This window comes from Oryzias latipes, chromosome 19 (assembly GCF_002234675.1).
Source record: "Oryzias latipes chromosome 19, ASM223467v1".
Classification (NCBI taxonomy): domain Eukaryota; kingdom Metazoa; phylum Chordata; class Actinopteri; order Beloniformes; family Adrianichthyidae; genus Oryzias; species Oryzias latipes.
In genome coordinates this window covers 15,009,598-15,029,538 of record NC_019877.2, presented here as the reverse complement: position 1 = coordinate 15,029,538, position 19,941 = coordinate 15,009,598, and positions in this window count along the sequence as shown.

Here is a 19,941-nt window from a genome sequence, read left to right as displayed (position 1 = left end):
CCCCTGGTTCCCTCCCTCCAAAATGCCAAAGGCATGTGGCTGTCGGCTCCCTCAACCTTTCAAACTGTTCTCATATTCAGACCAAAGTAGAAAGGCACTATTGTCAGTGTCTTCAGAGTAACTCATGGAGTTTCTCTCTGGCAGCTTCCAGATCATAAAATTAGGGCTGTGGGATCTCCTTGTTAGACCAAATTTCCCACCTTTTTCGGGAATGTAGTGTGGGAGGTGTTTATCCAAATCTAACTGTGGGTCAGGGGCGTGCTGTCGGCGGAGGAACAAGAAATCCAAAAAAGAAAAAACAATGGTCCACTTTTGGCAGAAAATGACCACAGACTTTCAACCGACCATTACAGCTTGGTACAACCCAACGTAATGTTAGCTTTGGTTGGAGGATGATGTTGTTTTAGAAGCTGTGCGTTTGTACGTAACAGGTGCATGCAGCACATGAAGGATGTTCAGAGCTGCAGCTTAGGCCCCTGCATGGCCCGGCTGCAATGGAGGAAGCTCTGGTCTCATCTTGTGTGAAGGAACAGACAGATTGCAGCAGCTGGGAATGCCTCAATGGGAGGAGCAAAAGCCTCTAAACGTGAGTTCTAAATAAAAGCCAGAAATGTTTCTCTTGGATGTCAAGAGGTAAAGATGGCTGGCAGCACAGTGGAATTCGTTGTATCATAACACAGAAAAAAAAAGGTTGTCTGTGTTTTTTTTATTTTTTTGGATTAACAGTTACTCTTAAGCTACAACACCGGCCATGTGATGCGGGTTTCACAACATGCTAAACACGGGTTTAAACCGACTGTATTTCTATAGCAAAAGCAGGAAGAGGATTGCATCAAAAAGCCAAGTCTTCACTTATACAGTATACTGCTGAACCTCTTTCTTTGTGTTTTTTTTTTCCTTTATTGACTTACTTTTCACAGGTGGAGTCTACTGTCTTGTCAGTACACAGAAACACAGACGGGTGGGTAAAGATTTGCAAACAAGAAGGGCTATAAATTAGCTTCAGGTGAAACTTCACCCCCTTTGTGAACCCTGCATACATGTTTGACAGTAACACAGTGATACAAGTTTTGGAATAGCCAAGTTTTTCAAGTTTAAGCTTATAAAGTTCAATAAAATGCCTAAAATAATATCAAAGTAAGTTATTTACCACCATTAATTTATAGAAAAGGTTATATAAGAACCAAAAACTGTTTCAGAATTACACAAAAAGTTGTTTACATGCAAGAGAGGTTTATCGAGCTTTAAGTTGTTACAGATGTACAACTTCTCTTAATTGCATAAAACCTTCTCTACAAAAAAGCAGTGTTAAAACACATTGGTGGTACTATACTCTTCATTTAAACAGTAAACTCTACCACCGCACCACTGACCTGGTCCAGTGTCTCTGTGACATTAGACTGGGAACTCATGGGTTCCAATTCACCAAATGCCGATCGGCTCAATGCCGATACCTTACGTGATACCCAGCAACATGGGGTTTAAATGGGTGGTTTAACCACCAAATGGTTCCTGAGCACTGCTATAACTGTAGCCCCCCTAGTTGGTGTGTGACAACTTGTGGGAGTTTCACTTTAACTTAATTGCACAGCTGAAACTAGTGGGCTGTGAAACAAATGCCATTAAAAATGATGAACAGTAATAAACGACTGATCAAAACAATGCAGGCCTTTCTTACCAAAAACGTTATTGAAAATTGTTTCTTTTACCATCTAAAAGGGCTCTGGCAGGGGGGAAACTTTGACAGGCAGAGGTCATGCAGGCCTAAAGTCACCTCTGAGTTTCTGAGCCAACATCAACATGAAAGGCGGCTCACAGGATGAGAGATTTAAGAACAGCCGAATTATGATTATATTAAGCCGTCTTCACTTTCAAATGTAGGGCTTCAAATTGCAGGATTGACAGGACAAATTGCAGCAAGAAGGGCATTGTTAAAACTATAGGACTGGTAACAATGGACTACTGAGGACTGGAAGAAGGTGATTCAGAGTGATGAATTAAAATCTTTGGTTCATCATGAAGAATTTTTATAAAATGCCTCCATAAAAAATGGAAGTTTGTGATATCAGCTTGTGACATCAACTGTCAAATATGGAGGAGGAAGTGTGATGGTATGGAGCTGTTTGCTGCAGTCTCCAGAACCGAATCCCATTGAGATAAATGGTGTTTGGGATGAACGCATAGCTAACTACAAATATTAAATGTTTGTGAAAACTTTTTACAGGAGACTTAGAAAAAACTTTATAAAAATCATTATTTCTATGTAGCAAAGATCTTGTCACTATGTCCAGCAGTTATATTTGTAAATGTAGCTACTACTAATGTAGATTGTGTTCTATAAATTGATTTCAGGACTTTTCTTTGAATCTCCAGGATTAGTGTTTTATCTCTTTACCCCAACTTATTCCAGCTTCTGTTGCAAATTTCCACCAAGCTACTTTCATTTAGAGACTAATAAAATTCAAAACAGTAACAGAAAGCAAACTGAGCACACAACAAGCAGACTCTGGTTTTTCAGCAGTTTATGGGTCAATTAAAATACTTCTTCATTAAAGAGTTGAAGTGTAATCAGTCTGGCTTTATAATGTGTCTTGTTCATAAAATTGTTCTCTGTATGTTAGCACAAACAATACAACCCCAATGGTTTATTTTCTGACTTACAAAAATAATAATTGCTGTGTGGTTCTGTAATGCCTCTACGTATGCTTGCCTTGTCACAGTCTTAGATTTCCTGACATCATAGCTTTATTAATTGAAAATATGGCAAACACGTGACGTAAAGATCCTGGTTTTTGTACTCATATTACATTAAAGCATTAGATTTAGCTCGGAAAAAAACAATCAGGACAGTTATGTCCCTGTCTTCCATCGATGCCACATCCAGACATTGTTCAAGCTGCTGTGCTCAACACATAGTTGCAGAACCGTTTCCCACAAAGCATTTGACCACCCACGACATCAAACCACATTATAACAGTGCTCCAAAACCAAAGTGAGGAGTAGTGTTTTATGGCCTAAATCCAGTGTTTCCTCTTGCATAGACAGCACACAGATTGCGTGCCTCCATGGTGGATGTTGGCTCTTTGGGACAGCAGGGTGCAGCTGTATTCAGGATGGGGAGTAACTCGGTGGAAAACTTGTTAAATCTTTGCCTGCACATCACCAACCACTTAAAAAAATATGCAATGGTTGCATGCAAGTGAAAAATAGCTCACCGCAGTTGACATTTTGTCCTTATATGCACCCCTACTGGGCAGGATGAGAATCATCTTTTGATTGATTTGATTGTATAAGCATTCCCAGTGGTCTTTTTATTATGGTTTTGGCATTTTTTTTGCCAAAATAAAAAAACAAAAAAGTGTTGTAGTTTTTTAGTTCGTAGTTACTGCAGTAGTTTATAAAAAAATAATTCACCTCTGAGTTGTGGGTGGGACAGTTGGTGCAGAGCAATCCCACCCCCCTTCTCCTCTCCATTACTGAGAGCTCAGAGCAGGGAGCTTGTGACCTGCCCAGTGTATTTTCTACATTACAAATGGGCTCTTTTTTAAACTGCATTTTTTTCTCTGCTCCTGCTTCACAGTTTGAGTAAAGAAATACTCAGAAAAAACAGATTTAAGTTCAATTTTCTTTATATTCGTCCTCTATCTTCAGAAAGATACATTAAGATTTCCTTTATATTAGCAATATAATCATATTAATTTTCTTATTTTATAATTTCATAGTGTACATAAATATTATTCTTCATCATCTTCAATTTTCTATCTTCTAAAAATACTAACAAAAGGGGGGAAAAAATTGTTTATATCTGAACAACAATATGATAACTTTTGGAAATCAGCGGTATATAAGAGGCAATGATTTCAATATGAAGGTTTACCAGTACAGTAGATTGGATTGGACAATATTGGCAGAAAGTTGGGAAAATGTTACAAATTCTTGTGTCTCAATAATAGGAAAAATGTTTCAAATGGATATTTCACCTGGTAACATGTGAGTTTACCACTTTTGGTAAAACTTGCACACAAGCAGCAAGGAAATAACTGAACTGACTTTGGCTTGTTACCATAAATGTACAATATCAATCATGTGCAGGATTAAATAACTCTATTGTGGCTGGAAAATGATTCACCGTCGTTGTCAGTTTTGTTTCGGTGCACACACATACTAAACAAAAATACACGTTTTTGCAGTCACAGTTCCTTACACTCAGCATGAAATCAAGACCCAGCAGTAAATCATGTCTTTGCACAGAACCACAGTCATAATTTCAGTCGCTGCAAAGAAAATAAATCCTGTTGTCTTGCCAGAAGGCCTCCAGTGTGCCTGAAAATGTGCCTGCATGAAGGCATAGCTGCTGGGAATATGGTTTATTAGTCATGCTATGCTAGCTCTTGTTGTGGGCTCAAATAAGCCAGGGTAGCAGCCCACTGTTGCAAACAAAGAGCCGCTTTGTGCAGCATCAATATGCCCACTTCAAAGCCCCACTGTGTCTGTGTCTGCCAGGAAACCCAGCCAGGGCTCACCCACCTTCCAAATTCATGCGGCCATCAAACTGCTTGTCGTGTGATGCTGCAGAAACGTTTTTTGCAGAATGCGTCACGGAGCCCGTCTCTGTCGGCCTTGCAGACATAGAGCTTTTTATTTCATCATCCCTCTTCCCCTGCTCAGCGGAATCCTCTGAATTGTCTGCTGTGAGGTCAAAGGCGGGATAAAGCTTTGCAGGACATTATTTTTGCTGGAACGAACAGGGGGTGAGAAATGTGGAGTGAACACAGCTCAGCACTCTGGGTTTATTACTTAACCCTAATGCTATCTTAGATGACCCCACCCTACCATGACAAAGGAGGAAAGATTTTATGTAATCCATGGACACCAGTGAAGATCACAAATCATTGAAGAAAAAAAGGTTCAGCGCACTATCTAGTGGGTCTAAATGACCCAACTCCCAATGGTAAAGTGCCTAGGATAGCACAAGGGTTACGAAGGAAAAAGGGTGGAGATAGAGGGCAAGACGACAGAACACAGAGAAAAGGAAGGTCATCCGAGTTCACACAGGAAATGGTGAAAAATGCTGAAAGGATGCAAGTAAGAAAATGAGGATCTTTAAATGCCGCAGGTTGTTTTTATGTTTATTTGTTTTGTCAATTATCTCACTTTACTGAGACTGGCTTCATCTGAGCATGCACCAGACAAATGAGGCATCTTATTTCATTCCCGAGAAGACATTATCTGCTGCAGATAATGATATACTGTACGCTAAAACAGATCACCTCTGTGGGTTTGATTTACCTGACAGTAAGGGGAAGCACGCAGGGCACTAACCTACTCATTTCTAGAAACATTGCTATTCTTTTGCTAGTCACTTTATGTTAACAAACTGTGATATAGGTAGTTATGTAGGGAAAACCATTTCTTAGGAAATGAGTGAGAAAATATAGTATTGTACCGTGCTTTTGACAGAGGCCTAACAGCTTTTTGAGTTGCAAATTAGAGTTGACAAAGGGTGTATCCAGACTGGACTCATTTGATTCGCTTAAAGTGAACCAGATTTCGTTTCCCCTGATAATCCGGAACAAATTTCAGTCTGAATACACCCAAGCGGACGATGCCCCATGACCACAAACCGCTCTCTGACCCATCTTTTGAGGCGGTCTGCGTTAAACTGAGCTCCAGTTAGCTCTGAGTTTCTTCCATACTTGGAGCGGAAACACTGAACCAAAACCGCCACCTTAACTTGGCATTAGGGGATGAAAACGGAGTAGGAAGGAAGTAAGTATGACGATGAGACAGGTGGTGGAATTAAAACAAGTTCATTAAAACAACTTTTAACACGATACATATTGCTTCTCACACTCTTTTACCAATTTATATGTCAGAAACATTTATCAGTAGCAAGTAAAAAGTGTTGTACCTGACGTTAATACAGATGTTCAAAATTAGTCTGCAAAATATACAATTTTAATAAGTGAAGCACAAGGAATAAAACGATTCCATTAATTGTTCTCTTGCTGCTTTGCTCTGCCCTCGTAATTCCTGGCCAATGACTGAAGAGATCTTTAGTCACATGGGTTCATTTACAAGCTTTAGTTTGAAACAGAAATCTCTGGTAGACGGCAGACCAAATATTGAAAACAGACCAAACGCAAGTTTCAGAACTCTGTTCGGACCAACAAACCTTTCCAGTCTGAGTCCCCCCATAAATTCAGATTTCTTGGTTGGTGAGGCTCTAACACCAAAGCTCTGTTCTCTCAAGGAAATGGTTGATTCAACTGTATTTGTGGAATTTTTCTCCTTGGGCCCTGACAGTCAAATACCTCAGATGGTGACAAACATTAGTAATCAATTAATGTCCTGCAGCAGTCCAGGACTGCAAGGACCAGATTGTCTTTTTTATCAACTCTTCCTTCTGACAGTGCATTTAACCAAAACTTTTGCCCCCTCACATCCTATGTGAAAAAAAAAAAATCAACAAAATTAGCATATGCCTAGTACTCAGAGAGAAGGAAGTCACCCCTACTAAAATCAAAAAGATGACATCACAGCGGGAGAAACAACCGTCAAAAAAGCAACTAGGGCCAAAATCTCTTATGAGGTTCAAAAAATGTTTCAAAGTTCAACAAATAAAAGAAAACACACATGTCTGGGATATCTAAAGGAAGTGGTGAAATCATTATGGGGTGGCCCCAGGACCCTTGGCTTGGTGGCCATATTGTGGCAATGTGAAATGTGGCGATTTTTACATTTTTTGCATATTATAGGAGAAAGCGTTCTTCATGAAGTTTTAAAAACACGTCCCCAACTTAAGTCTACAACCACAACTAAACTTTTGTTGACCTTTGATCTGGGAAAGAGGCCTCCATCTTGAATTTTCAAAAAAAGAATGTAACCCTTGTGCTATCCTAGGCACTTTACCATCGGGAGTTGGGTCATCCAGACCCACTAGACCTTTTTTCTTCAATGATTTGTGATCTTCACTGGTATCCATGGATTACATGAAATCTTTCCACCTTTATCCACCTTTGTCATGGTAGGGAGAACACTTCAATGCAAGGATGGGGTCATCTAAGATAGCACAAGGGTTAAAAAAAAAAAAATCACCTTTAGCAACAGGTACAAATTTATTTGTAATGGATAAGTCTTTGAGCCTCATTGAAAAGCTACTTGGGGACAAAAAAATTTTGGAAATAAAATGCGTAGAATCCCTGGCTCAAGCTAAACAAAATGATATGGCATACAATATGAACATAATAGTGATGTGGGCGTGGTTTACAAAACCCCTCTGTTGCCGAGGAAAGTCAAACATTTACTCTTGCCGATTCTTCTAAAAATTGTATTAATATGTTTGTCACTCCCAGGCGACCAAAACATTAAATGGTTGCTATGGAGATATAGCCGACAGAAAAGTCGGCATTTTGAAAAATTTTTTTTTTTTTTTTTTACAGGAATTTGTCACATGGGTGGGGTGGCAAAGGTTGAGTGCAGGAAGCACCTGTGGGCGCACATTCAATTTAAGATTTTTCTTTGTCAGATTCTTATGAACACGGTCTGTTTTTTTTTTTTTTTACTTTCTACATGTTTGTCCTTCAATACAAATTTGTCCTTCAATACAAAATACAAGAAATACTTACGGTTTGCATATTTATAGTAGAGGTGACTTGTCTCCGAATGCAGAAGTGATGCGGTGCTCCCTCACAGCATTTGCTTCCGTCAGCAGAACTATGTAACCCTCCAATCTGCCAAAACTTCTGAAAAAGTGTTTCGAGTCAAAGACTCTGACGTAACAGACAGTTGACAACTCAAATACCACACAATTCTTTTCTTTTTTTTACATAATTAAGCTCAAAGTGGTTGTGTTTGGGTAAAACGGCACAAGAAAAAAAATGAATTTGTTGAACTTGATGTTTTATTTGAAAGAGGGGTGGGAACTTTGTTTAGCCGAGCCTGAAAGGGTTTGTTTGAAATGTGAGTGGAAGCGTAGAAGAGCGGGGAGAGCGGGCAGCTGCACTCTGGAATCGGAATGTATTTGTTGACCTGAAGCGTCCTTAAAACACTTCAGGCTGCAGATGCTCCTGATAGTATCTTCAGATTCTTCAGGCCATGTTGTTAGCAGATTTACACTCAACTTTCCATTTCTCCAACAAATACTGTGCATAATGGAACCATGCAGAACCCAGCGCTGGCTGTTTTTCTGCCTCTGAACGTTGAAAAGCTTCAGGAATGCTGCTGGCCTTGGCTAGTGCCAGCACTGGTAACACCCAGAGTATGTGAAGCATGTCAGGCTGGGTGGGCTTACGCTTTATAAATATAACCTTCTAAACATGTCCAAAATTCTCTGTGAGGCTTTTGCCGCCACAAGCTTCATCATGCAGATAATGTACTGTATATAAATAAAGGGAGGCACGTGTGCCTAAATGAGTGCGTTTGTACGTACATGTGTCAAGGCAACCGCATATCTGACAGTTCACAAGTACAGTATTAGACAGAAAGAGTTATGCTCGCTTGCTTAGCTGCAGTTTGTGGACACCATCCCCAAAGATGTATCCCCTGCAGAGACATCATGCTGTTCCTGTGCAGGAAGTGCAGCTGCAGGTCACTTCCGCACTTGCTGATAAACTGAAACGGTTGGTCTGAGGACAGCAGAGGCTCGCTGTTTTTGTGGTTCTGTTACAGTTATGATAACACGCTTGTATTTCTATTTCTGTGATACTTGAAAATAGCACACAAAAAAATTACCCAAAAATTCAAATAGTGAACCACATGAAAATATTATACTTAGAGTATGTTTAAATAAATCTATGCATTATCAACACATGCAGATCTGGTTGGAGGTCAAATTTTACAGTAATGAAGAAACTGCCACTTAGAGTTTTACTGCTCTGGTGTCCCCCTGAGCTTTAATTTAGGCTCCCTATTCATGTACTTTTTTTGTTGTTATGTCCTTTGCAATACCACAGAGGTTTGAAAAAAGTATTAATTTTAATCAAAGTTGAGTTAAAAAAGCATATTTCACTAAATTGAAGACCTTTTGTGTCTATTATGTTTCATTATTATGTTCAGGTATGCTTGTTGACCAAATAACACTTTAGTCAGCTTAATTGTTTGTTTAAAAAAAAAAGTTATAAATAAAACCAAAACCAGCCAAAAAATGGACAGGGATAGAGACAAAATGTTTGTTTTTAATTAAATAATAAGGTTAAAAAATAATCTATGCGTGAACTTTGATGTTTATCTTATTTTCAACGAGGCAATAATAATTTAAAAAAAAATTTCCCAGTTTTTATTTTTACCCTCAGAGAGAACACAAATGTGGAGAACATGGGACTTTAACTCTAAGTTTCATTTTAAATACGTCCGTCCAACAAAAAAATCCTGCTTTGGGAATACGTGCAGGCCAACACAGCAATATGCAATCTTCTCTTCTTATGCACTTGAGCTTGTGCACACTGGACGGGGCACGTGTTCTCTTTCATAAGAAAAATGCCACAAGTACATGTCAAAAACTGAAAAAACATGATCTTTATCGGAGGGGGACTTTAAAGACACTTTCTTAGATCTGGTTTGATATCAAATTGTACAGTAAAAGAGAAGAAACTGCACTCTTTTTACTGCAACTCTGTTTCTGCTCTGGTGTCCCTCCTTCTTTTTTTTGTTACGCCCTTTTTTTTAATAAAATCATTATTTTCAGTACCTCTAAGGGTTCAAAAAACAAATAATTTATAATTTGACAAAGTTGAGTTAAAAATGCTGATTTCTCTTTGTGCCTGAGTATTGTTTTCAAGTATGCTTCTTGACCGAATAACGCTTTAGTTAGCTTAATCTTTTTTTTAATTAAATTTAGGAATACAACAAAAACCACAATCACATCTCAGCAAAAATGAATATAAAGATGGTTCATCTGAGTTTTTGTGTTTTTTTAAATGTCCATACAAATAAGCCCTTTGACTTAAGGGGCGTTGTGGGATTCCACTGTGTGTGGTCTTCACATTGACTTCTTTGTCTTTTGCAAGCTTGACAAAAATGTTCCTGGAAGGTTTGACTTTGGTCCCCAGTCTGTGAATTCTCTGTGGTCCCCGAAACCCAAAGACAAACCGACTCAATCCCTCACTGACATGCTAAAGTGGTGCTGGCCCTTTGGCAGCTTTCCAGACTTTTTAACCCTTGTGCTATCTTAGGCACTTGAACATTGGGAGTTGGGTCATCTAGACCAGTGTTTTTCAACCTTTTTTGAGCCACGGCACACTTTAACCTTGACAAAAATCCCGCGGCACACCAGCATCCAAAAAAATAGATAAATAAAAAAAACAAGAAAAAGCTCAGTCTGTATTGATCTACAGCCGCTCTGCAATCTCACATGCATTTTTGTGATAATTGGTACAGAAAACGCTGAAAGCTGCAGCTGTTTTTTCTAAAAGATGTATTAAAAATTCAGTCAAAAGATTCAAAAACTGTTTGATGTGTGTTCGTTGTTTTAAGACGTTGAGAGGAGAGACTCATTGTGCGCTAAGACAGTCACTTTACTGCATCATGGGAGATGTAGTGCTCCTTATCCGCCGACCGCAGAAAGACCAGCGTCTTTGAGCTTCATGGTTTTGTTCACTTGTTCCAGTCTGATACCAGATTCTGTGGAAAGCTACACCGCTAAAGACGAGCTTTAGCTGGTATTTTTCTTAGAACAGAGAGACTTTTTTGCGCTAAATCGAAACAAGGAAGTGAATACTTTAACCACTTCTGATTGGTCAGACTGATGACATGTGATTAAACCTTCAAGAATGATTGGTGGAGACAGTTAAAGGGGCGGGACTATTCCTTACACAGTTATAGCTGCAGCTAAATCGCGGTATCCCGTTATTCTTATCAAAATGTCTTTAATAGAATCATATAAACACAAAGAAAAAATAATTTTATGATATTTCATATTCTTAACTTCTCAGTGTTTTATCAGGGCCTGTTTGGATGAACAAAGAGCTGATTTCCTGGAGATGGTAATTGCTTTTAGATCAGTTAATGAGGGCAATTTCTCACGGCACACTTGACCATCTCCCACGGCACACTAGTGTGCCGCGGCACACTGGTTGAAAAACACTGATCTAGACCCACTAAACAGTGTGTTGAACCTTTTTTCTTCAATGATTTGTAAAAGTCACTGGTGTCCATGGATTACATGAAATCTTTCCACCTTTATCCACCTTTGTCATAGTAGGGATGACACTTCAATGTAAGGAACGGGTTATCTGGACCCCATAGAATAGCACAAGGGTTAAAGAGGTTTAATTTGCTTTTCCGTGGCATTTTTTATTTTTTCGTTTTTTGTGGTGATCAAAATGTCACTTGATTGACCCTATTACAGAGTCATTCTGTCTTCATTCATTGCCTTTTTGTCATTTATCTACTGGAACTGTAGTCAGCAAAACTTTAAGGATGGAGAATTTTTTCAGGATTAGTTGTTTACATCTTGTTTACTGCTGAAGTTAACCAGGAAGTGAACAGAAGAGTTTTTGTGTTTTTCTTTCTTTAAAAATTGGTGTTGTTTTTTTTGTTTTTTTATCTGTTATGTTTTGTTGATTTAGCCTTAGCTTGAGCTGTTTTGGGAAAAGTCCCGCCCCTTTAACTGTTTCCACTGTCTGAGTGTCTATTTTTTTACATTTTTTGATGCTGGTGTGCTGCTGGATTTTTTTAAGGTTAAAGTGTGCCGTGGCTCAAAAAAGATTGAAAAACACTGTTCTAATGGACCAATAGCGTGCGAGCGCCTGGCCCTGGCTGAGCCATCGCACATTGTGGTGCAGCAAAAGCTCATCTGCACTGTCATCACGTCTCTAAGGAATTCTCTCAGCATGCAATGCTGGTAGGAGGAAGAGCCCCTGAAAAAGATTCATCATTTTCATCATTGTATTCATAACTTCAGCATGTTCATCTGACAGGGAGGCACAGACTGACGAACTGTCCAATGGAAAGCTGTGAGCTCAGGATTGTCCTCTTTCAGTCTGGCTACAGATCAAATTTCACCCCTCTTTGTGGCAGATGATGCTGACATGGGCACTGTTTCAGTTTTCTGCAACTGCATGCATACACTCTTTGACAACACCTCCATCAGTAAATGGCTTTTTACGCTGGCCTAAAGTCCAAGCCACTATGAGGGAACACTAATGGGCACGATGTTGGGCAGTGAAGTGGTTGCTCAGGATCCGGGATCAGGGAGTTTGCTTGTAATGGGCTCTGAGACAGCTCATTTTTTTGGGAGCCCACTTCCTTTATTTTCTTCTTTTTTTTGTTTCTTTCTTTCAATTCCAAATAACTTTCTTTACATCTGCTGGGCCGGCAGACCCTTACCATCCGGAATGCAGATTTGATGGGTATCACATGGGTTGTGTAACCTGCATATGGTTGGTATGTAGATCTCGTCGTTCACTAAGGACAAGGCTTGAACGTAAAGACCAACACATTCTCACTCTCAACTTGAGTCACTTTCTGCCTCCAAAAATACATCCATATATGACCATTTGGGAGTGAGAATGTGTTTTGGTTGCAACAACAAGACTATGAAGGTATTAATCTTCCAAAATGGACGAGCTTGTATATTTGATTTGAGAACTTGTAATACAGAATGTGAATACTTGTGCAAAAAATATCTGCATCTGTGTGTAAAAATCTTCTGCTGTGAACTGACAAATTTCCATTTTCATGTGTTCATCTAGAGTTACAACTTCAAATCTGTGATTACAACTGCTCAAATGTGCTTCTGCGTGTGCTCGAATCTGCTGGCACAAATCACAAGTGCGCTACAACTGCGCTCTGAATTCTGACACATTCCTTGCGAGAAACTTGTTTCTAAACTGATCTGTGTCCGAAAATGGACCTGGGGGGGAGGGAGGGGTTAGAGGAGGCGGAGTCAACCAATCAGAGTGCAGGATTCGGAGAACTTGGTAAAGTTAGAAAGAGTTTCACAGATTCGGACTTCCTGCTTCAATAACTCTTCTGATAAACGTTCAAATGTGACAGCAAATCTCTCAATCATTTTGTATTAACACGGAGAGTGAACTACAAATGCATTTCTAAAGAAAAAAAAACGTTTTTTTCCTACATTTTAATGAGAAATGATCTATTTTGCTTAAATGCAGACATGCAGCTAGACGGCTGCCAACGGAAAATCATCTTTGTTGTAGCAGGACAATAGGGCCAGGGCTATTGAGCATCTTTATTATAACTCATACGAATTAACCTTTGAAAACATAAATTAGAAACCATACTGGGTTTGTGACTCCGCGCTACGCCGGCGCTCAGCGGCCAGCCATTGAGCTCCGTCGAGGAAAGAGATGCGAGGACCCGCTGACCGACGGCGGAGCACAGCAGTCGCGCAGACCCAGCCTCGCCCGTCGCTCACTCGGCGTCTGGCCGCTGAGCGAGGGCGTAGCGCGGTGTCACACCGCTGCCAGCCGCCGAGTTCCGCGGAGGAGGGAGAGGCCGAGGATCCCGCTGGACGACGGCGTAGCGCGGTGTCGTGGACCCAGCCGTCGGTCAGCGGGATCCTCGCTTTTAAATTTCCTCCGCGGAGCTCAACAGCCAGACGCCGAGCTCCGCCGAGGAAAGAAGAAGCGAGGATCCCGCTGACCGACGGCGGGGCACGCCTGTCGCTCGCGCCGAAACAGCCGTTGCTCAGTGGGCTGGGACCGCCACAGCCACGCTCCGCCGTGCCGTCGCCTGGAACATCGCGGGGAACGCCTTGATCTAATCTAATACATTTTTTTCAAATGTTAATCCATATGACCTATAATAAAGCTGCTCAATAGCCCTGGCCCTGTTGTCCTGCTACAACAAAGATGATCTTCCTGCTGACGCTGTCCGTTCGCAACCGTCTAGCTGTATGTCTGCATTTAAAGCACAAAGAGATCATTTCTCATTAAAATGTAGGAAAAAAAATGACTTTTTTCTTCAGAAATGCATTTGTGGTTCACTCTCTGTGTTAATACAAAAGGATTGACATACTTGCTGACACATTTGAACGTTTATCAGAAGAGTTATTGAAGCAGGAAGTCCGAATCTGTGAAGCTCTTTCTAACTTTACCAAGTTCTCCGAATCCTGCACTCTGATTGGTTGACTCCGCCTCCTCTAACCCTCCCTCCCCCCAGGTCCATTTTCGTACACAGATCAGTTTTGACACAAGTTTTTCGCAAGGAATGTGTCAGAATTCAGAGCACAGTTGTAGCGCACTTGTGATTTGCGCCAGCAGATTCGAGCACACGCAGAAGCACATTTGAGCAGTTGTAATCACAGATTTGAAGTTGTAACTCTAGATGAACACATGAAAATGGAAATTTGTCAGTTCACAGCAGAAGATTTTTACACACAGATGCAGATATTTTTTGCACAAGTATTCACATTCTGTATTACAAGTTCTCAAATCAAATATACAAGCTTGTCCATTTTGGAAGATTAATACCTTCATACAAGACGAGCTGCACCATTTAGAGTTCCCATCTTATTTGTTTTGCTTTGTGTTGGGATCCGCATGACCCACCGTCTGGGTCCAGTAGTTAGTGACCCCTGGTACAAATGATGGTGAATAAATATACATCGTTTTAAATTTCATATGTCCAGTAAAAAAAACTAATGTATGAACCATTAAGACATATTTAGTTTAAATAGTACAAAATTGTACAAATTGTGGTTAGATCCTTAAATCGTTGTTGGATCGCCACCCAAGCGACAGACTTTTGTTCTTTGGTAAAACCCTTTTGTTGGAGGTGGTTAGGTTCCAGTATAGACAGAAAGTTAACTATGAGACAAAACAACGCTCATTTCATCTTTTCAAACGCTTGATTGCTGCAAAAATCTGCATTTTTGTTTATTTGCAGACCTTTTAAAATTCTTTAAAAAAAATAAAAAATGATTACTACTTGTTTTTTCCTATACAAAAAATTAGCGTTTCATTAAGCTCCTGATGGATCAAATTAGGTTTGGCAATGCGTGCCTTTTTTTTTTTTTTACCAAATATACTAGAAAGCTCTTATTATATGTTCACACACACAAAAAAAGACACACACGACATGACATATACTGGACACTACAAGTGTGAAGGGAAGTGCCGAGGTTGTAGCAGAGGATGAACTGCATGTCCTTCTTTGTTTTATTGTGAAATCCTTCCAGACCCAAAAATGACTAAAAATGTGAGAGCACGCCTGCAGCTCCTCTCTGCAGCCTCCTCCCAGGGCGCCGTTGGAGTCAGCCACCAGCTTCCAGCCCTTCCTCATCCAAATCAGCTCCTGGGGAAGGAAGCCCCCCCCCCCACACACACACCCTACAGGACATGAAATCCCAGAGGGGGGGCAGTGAAAAGGGTGTCAGCTTGGACTGTTGGTCCGACAGCAGGAAATGGAAACAAACTGTGGCTGTGTGTCAAAGTGACAGGCAGGATGTGTAATGTCAGCGTGATGCTAAGGCCTTTTGTCAGGACTGTGCAATCTTTAAAAAGAAAAAAATAACTAAAAAGGTTGTTTTTAGTTTATTATTAATTTGTTTTAAAATTTGATGGGTTTAAGAAATCTGTTTAACACTGAAAATATTCCAAAATACTTCCTAGCATTCAACAAAAAGGCAGAAGAGGCAGCTTTTATTCTACTGTTTATAGAAAATGCAGCTACGTTTTGAAGTAAGGTTTACCCCAGGTCTTTTATTTTGAAATTGATTTTGAGTTTGTTTTTATTCAATCCAATTTCTAAAAGTTGAGATAACGAACAAATGTCCTTCAGAAAATCTGCGGTTTGCAAATAATTGTACTAAAAATAGACAAAGATGGCACATCTTATCTTATCTACATATTGATAGATGACACTGAAGCAAGATATTCAAAAAAAGACAATTGCAGCTCCAAAACACTGAATCTGAAAAAGTTTTTTAAAAAAGAAGTCTTATTTTCTGTCTTGCAAGAAAATAATCTTATCAAGAGAGCTTACTCAATAGCAAAATGTTTCTACTAGAATTTTTTTTTCCTTGAAATAAAAATTCTTGCTGAGATCACTTTTCTTTCCGTATTGGTCGTTTTATTTTATTTTTTGCCTGTTTAATAAAAAAATTTCCAAAGGTTTAAGGAGTTTTGAATTATTTCTGGGAAGCCTGTTTTTGCAGGCAAGAACTTTTGTTTAAGTTCTTTCTTTATTTATTTTTTTTGTTTGAGCATGTATAAGGATTTACTTTTCATTTTTATATTTTAATAAAATAAACCTTTTAATATGAACAGGTTAATAGTTATTCTGATTTTATTTTGTTAGAAAAGAACAATTACTCTTTGTTAGATACAAAAAATGGATGAGAACAATTTGATATTTAAAATTTCTTCTGTGTCTAAAGCTTTTTTTGTTTTTGTTCTTTTAGACAAACCATCCTTAAAAGAAAATAAAATGCTCTGGCTTCCTCTGCTGGCAATAGAACAAAACTGCACCTTAAATGTTTAAAGATAAGCAGAAGACATAAAAACAACACTTTAATTCACCTAGATGATGAGAAAATTCAAACCTATTTACAAAACTTATTCTTCAACTTTAAGAAAAAACTATAAACTTTAGAAATTATTGTCTCATTGTTCTCCTTTTCCTTTATTGGCTTGGACCCAGAGATCCAAATGAGGAATCTTTTACTGTGAAGGGATTTTGCTCTCGCTGTAAATGTGTGCAGACATCAGTTCTCAAATATTTTCAGCGGCTCTGCGTTCCTTAGATCTGCAGGGACATGAGCGCAGATGTCTGTGATTGTGAGCAGAGCTCAGGCAGAATTCTTGTCAGACATTTCTCAGCACACAGCAGAGAAGTCGCTGAAAGTCACTTTCAACCTTCTGTCATTCTAGAACAAACAAAGCCCAGGTCCTCCTGAAACCTTCGACAGTGCATTCACGCCGCAGAGGCTTTGGTTTTGCTCCCTCTGGACCTGACTGAGATCACGGTGAGATTTGCGTGTTTGCTCTTCCGAACAGCAGCAACCACACGTGATGGGCTGATGTCAACAAAGCCAGATGAAGGGAAAGAGGAAGCCGTCTGGTTGGAAGTCAGCTGACTTTGTGGAAAACTTGAAATGTGTTTTAAATGTCTTAGACTATTGGAAAAGCTCAAATAAATCTTCCCTTTTGTTTGGATTTTTACGGGAGCAGCCTAAAACAAAAGATAAAATCAATGTTTTTTCAGTACTGAGAAAAAAGTCACAATAGAAACATAAAAAAAGATTAACGGCAATGAACAAAAAGCTCTTCTCCACTTTAATCCCACTCATAAAACCAAAAATGTTTACATTTTTTCCTGAAGTGACTAAAAGTTCTGACATCATTTCCATGAGTAAAAATAGTTTTATTCCATCTTGTGAACACGTCGCACAGGCCCTGAAGTTCTATTGGAAAGCCCTGCTTTCTGCTTTGCTAGCCGACAACTACTACAGAACTCAGCGGCACCAGTTCTGACGAGGACCGGGGCGTGGGAACACACGTGGGAGCACAAGGGTTAAGTATGAGCCCTCGCGGACCCTCAGGTCCACCGGCGCCGGCCTTTTAGTTCTTCCTGAGGTGAGGACCAAAACTTAACGGTGAATCTTTGTTCTGCCATCGGGGCCCTCCAGGGCCGCAGAGACCTTAGAGATTGTAAAGAAGAGGCTCAAGACTTAAGACTTTTTTTACTTTCCTTTTTATTATGATTTAAGCCCCAGCAACATCATAGGGGGATATTTTGTACCAGGGCTTGCTGGTTTGGTTTGGGGTTGTTACCACGGTGATAATGAGGTGGCTAGGGTCTCTCGGCTGACCTTGCTGCTGTCGCTGCAGCGAGGTTCTTTGGCTGAGCTGCTCCTGGTATAATAGATCGCTGTCTATGGTATCCTCACGCCGGAGCCAAGCCATACGTCTGTTTTCAAATTACAGTCAAGTTTTCATTGTGTGTGGGGTCATGGGACGTATGTGTGAATGGAGGGTGGGGGCAGGGTTGGTTTGAAGTTTTTTTCTATTTTGCTGTCTGTTTTTAATTGTGAAGAGCTTTAAGCTCCAACGCATGACCTCCAGCTGCTTTATTTTTTAATAAAGATTGACTGATTGATTGCACAAAGTTGCTGTTTATCTATTTTATTTCTACAACTCTGCCTTCTAAATGATCAAAGGCAATCAAGAACCTACGGAGGCCCGGAAGTGCAAATCATACTATAATAATAATGACACCCCCCCCCCTACAGAAAAAAGAAACATTATGGAAAACACAAGTAATTTCCAGAAATCAAAGTTCATCTTCTTCCGTTTTGTCCCTTTCTGGGTCGCGGGCTGCTGGAGCCTATCCCAGCCACTTATGGGCGAAGGCAGGCGGCACCCTGGACAGGACGCCAGTCTGTCGCAGGGTCAAAATCACACACCCATTCACACTCACACTTAAGGACAATTTAGACCAGGGGTCGGGAACCTTTTTGGCCAAGAGAGCCATAAATGCCACATATTTTGAAATGTAATTTCGAAAGAGCCATACAATAATGTAGTGTCCCTTCCCCACACTGAGGCACGGAGACTTAACCTCTTTTAAAGTTCTTTATTCCGATTACTGCAGACCGCAACAAACGCCGTTCAATTAATTCAGCAACTCCTGAATCTCTCCCGCCGACACGAGAGCGCTTCTCCCAACTTTATATTCCCCTGCTCCCGCTGCAGCCCTCCCATTTCCCTTATTCGGCCCATAGCTGAACCCCATTGGTCCAAACTACCTAACAACAGGCTGAGCGACAGAACTGAGAGCCAATCAGATCTCTGCTTGACGCGTTCAATGAACTCCAGAACTTTTAACGCGGCCCAACAGCCAAGTTAAACTCAGTCCGCGACAATTTGTTTAAAACTAAATATACAAATGAATGTGTGCATTTGATGTAATTTCAACATTTTTAAAGTACAATAAGTCTGTGGATTCTTTTTAATAACATTGTTATGCTATTGCTAATAAATGATGAGTATTTCTCGTGGTAGTTTTGCTGATGATCTAGTCTGGTTGATACGTGGTGAGTTTCTGCTTCGTTCAGGCGTTGAGACTTTAAACGTGATCTTAGGTCTGAATGTTCTGTAGATGTGAGACAGACTGATCACATGCAGACGTGGAGCCAAACACACACTCACACGCTGCAGTGAGTGACAGGAAGCGGGTTTTACGTTTTTACAATCCCTGCGCGATTCACCTGCTGCCTGTCCCCACAACACCTCAGCCCCACCCTCTGCTTTCTCCCTCACACATCCCGTCCCCGCATCTGCGCGCTCTTTCTCAGAGACGGGAGCGCGCAGTTTTAGGCACGTCAATTCACAGGTTTCCGGCTGGTACAAACTCTGTGAAATAATAGATAATAGTAACTGATAGCGCTGGCGCAGATTTCTCTCTCTAAGCACTGCTACTACTGCGCGCCTCTGGCATCGCGCCCGAGAAGGACTGGTCTAATGAAAAAAAAAAACTATAATTAAAGATTTGTCTGCGAGCCACATGTGACCATCAAAAGAGCCATATATGGCTCGCGAGCCATAGGTTCCCGACCCCTGATTTAGAGTATCCCTTTAACCTATGGAGTATGTTTTTGGACAGTGGGAGGAAGCCGGTGTCCCCGGAGAAAACCCACACATGGAGAGAACATGGAAACTCCACACAGAAAGGTCCCCCATTGATGTTCTGCTTCAGGTCCCCCAGCCAGGACTTGAACCGGGGTCTTTCATGCTGTGAGATAAGGGTGCTAGCCACTGTACCACCAGAGAAATCAAAGTAACAAAATGAAATGAAAGAGGAAATCAGCAAAGGTAGGTTCTCTGGGCCATTGCCGATTGGATAAGATTTGATTTTCAATATTTTGAGTTTTTCATATGCAAACTTGTTTCATGATCACTACGAAGCTTTATGAGTAGAACTTCCGGTTGAAATGATGGAGAAACATCTAAGAAGCAATGTCCGACTGTACCTTCC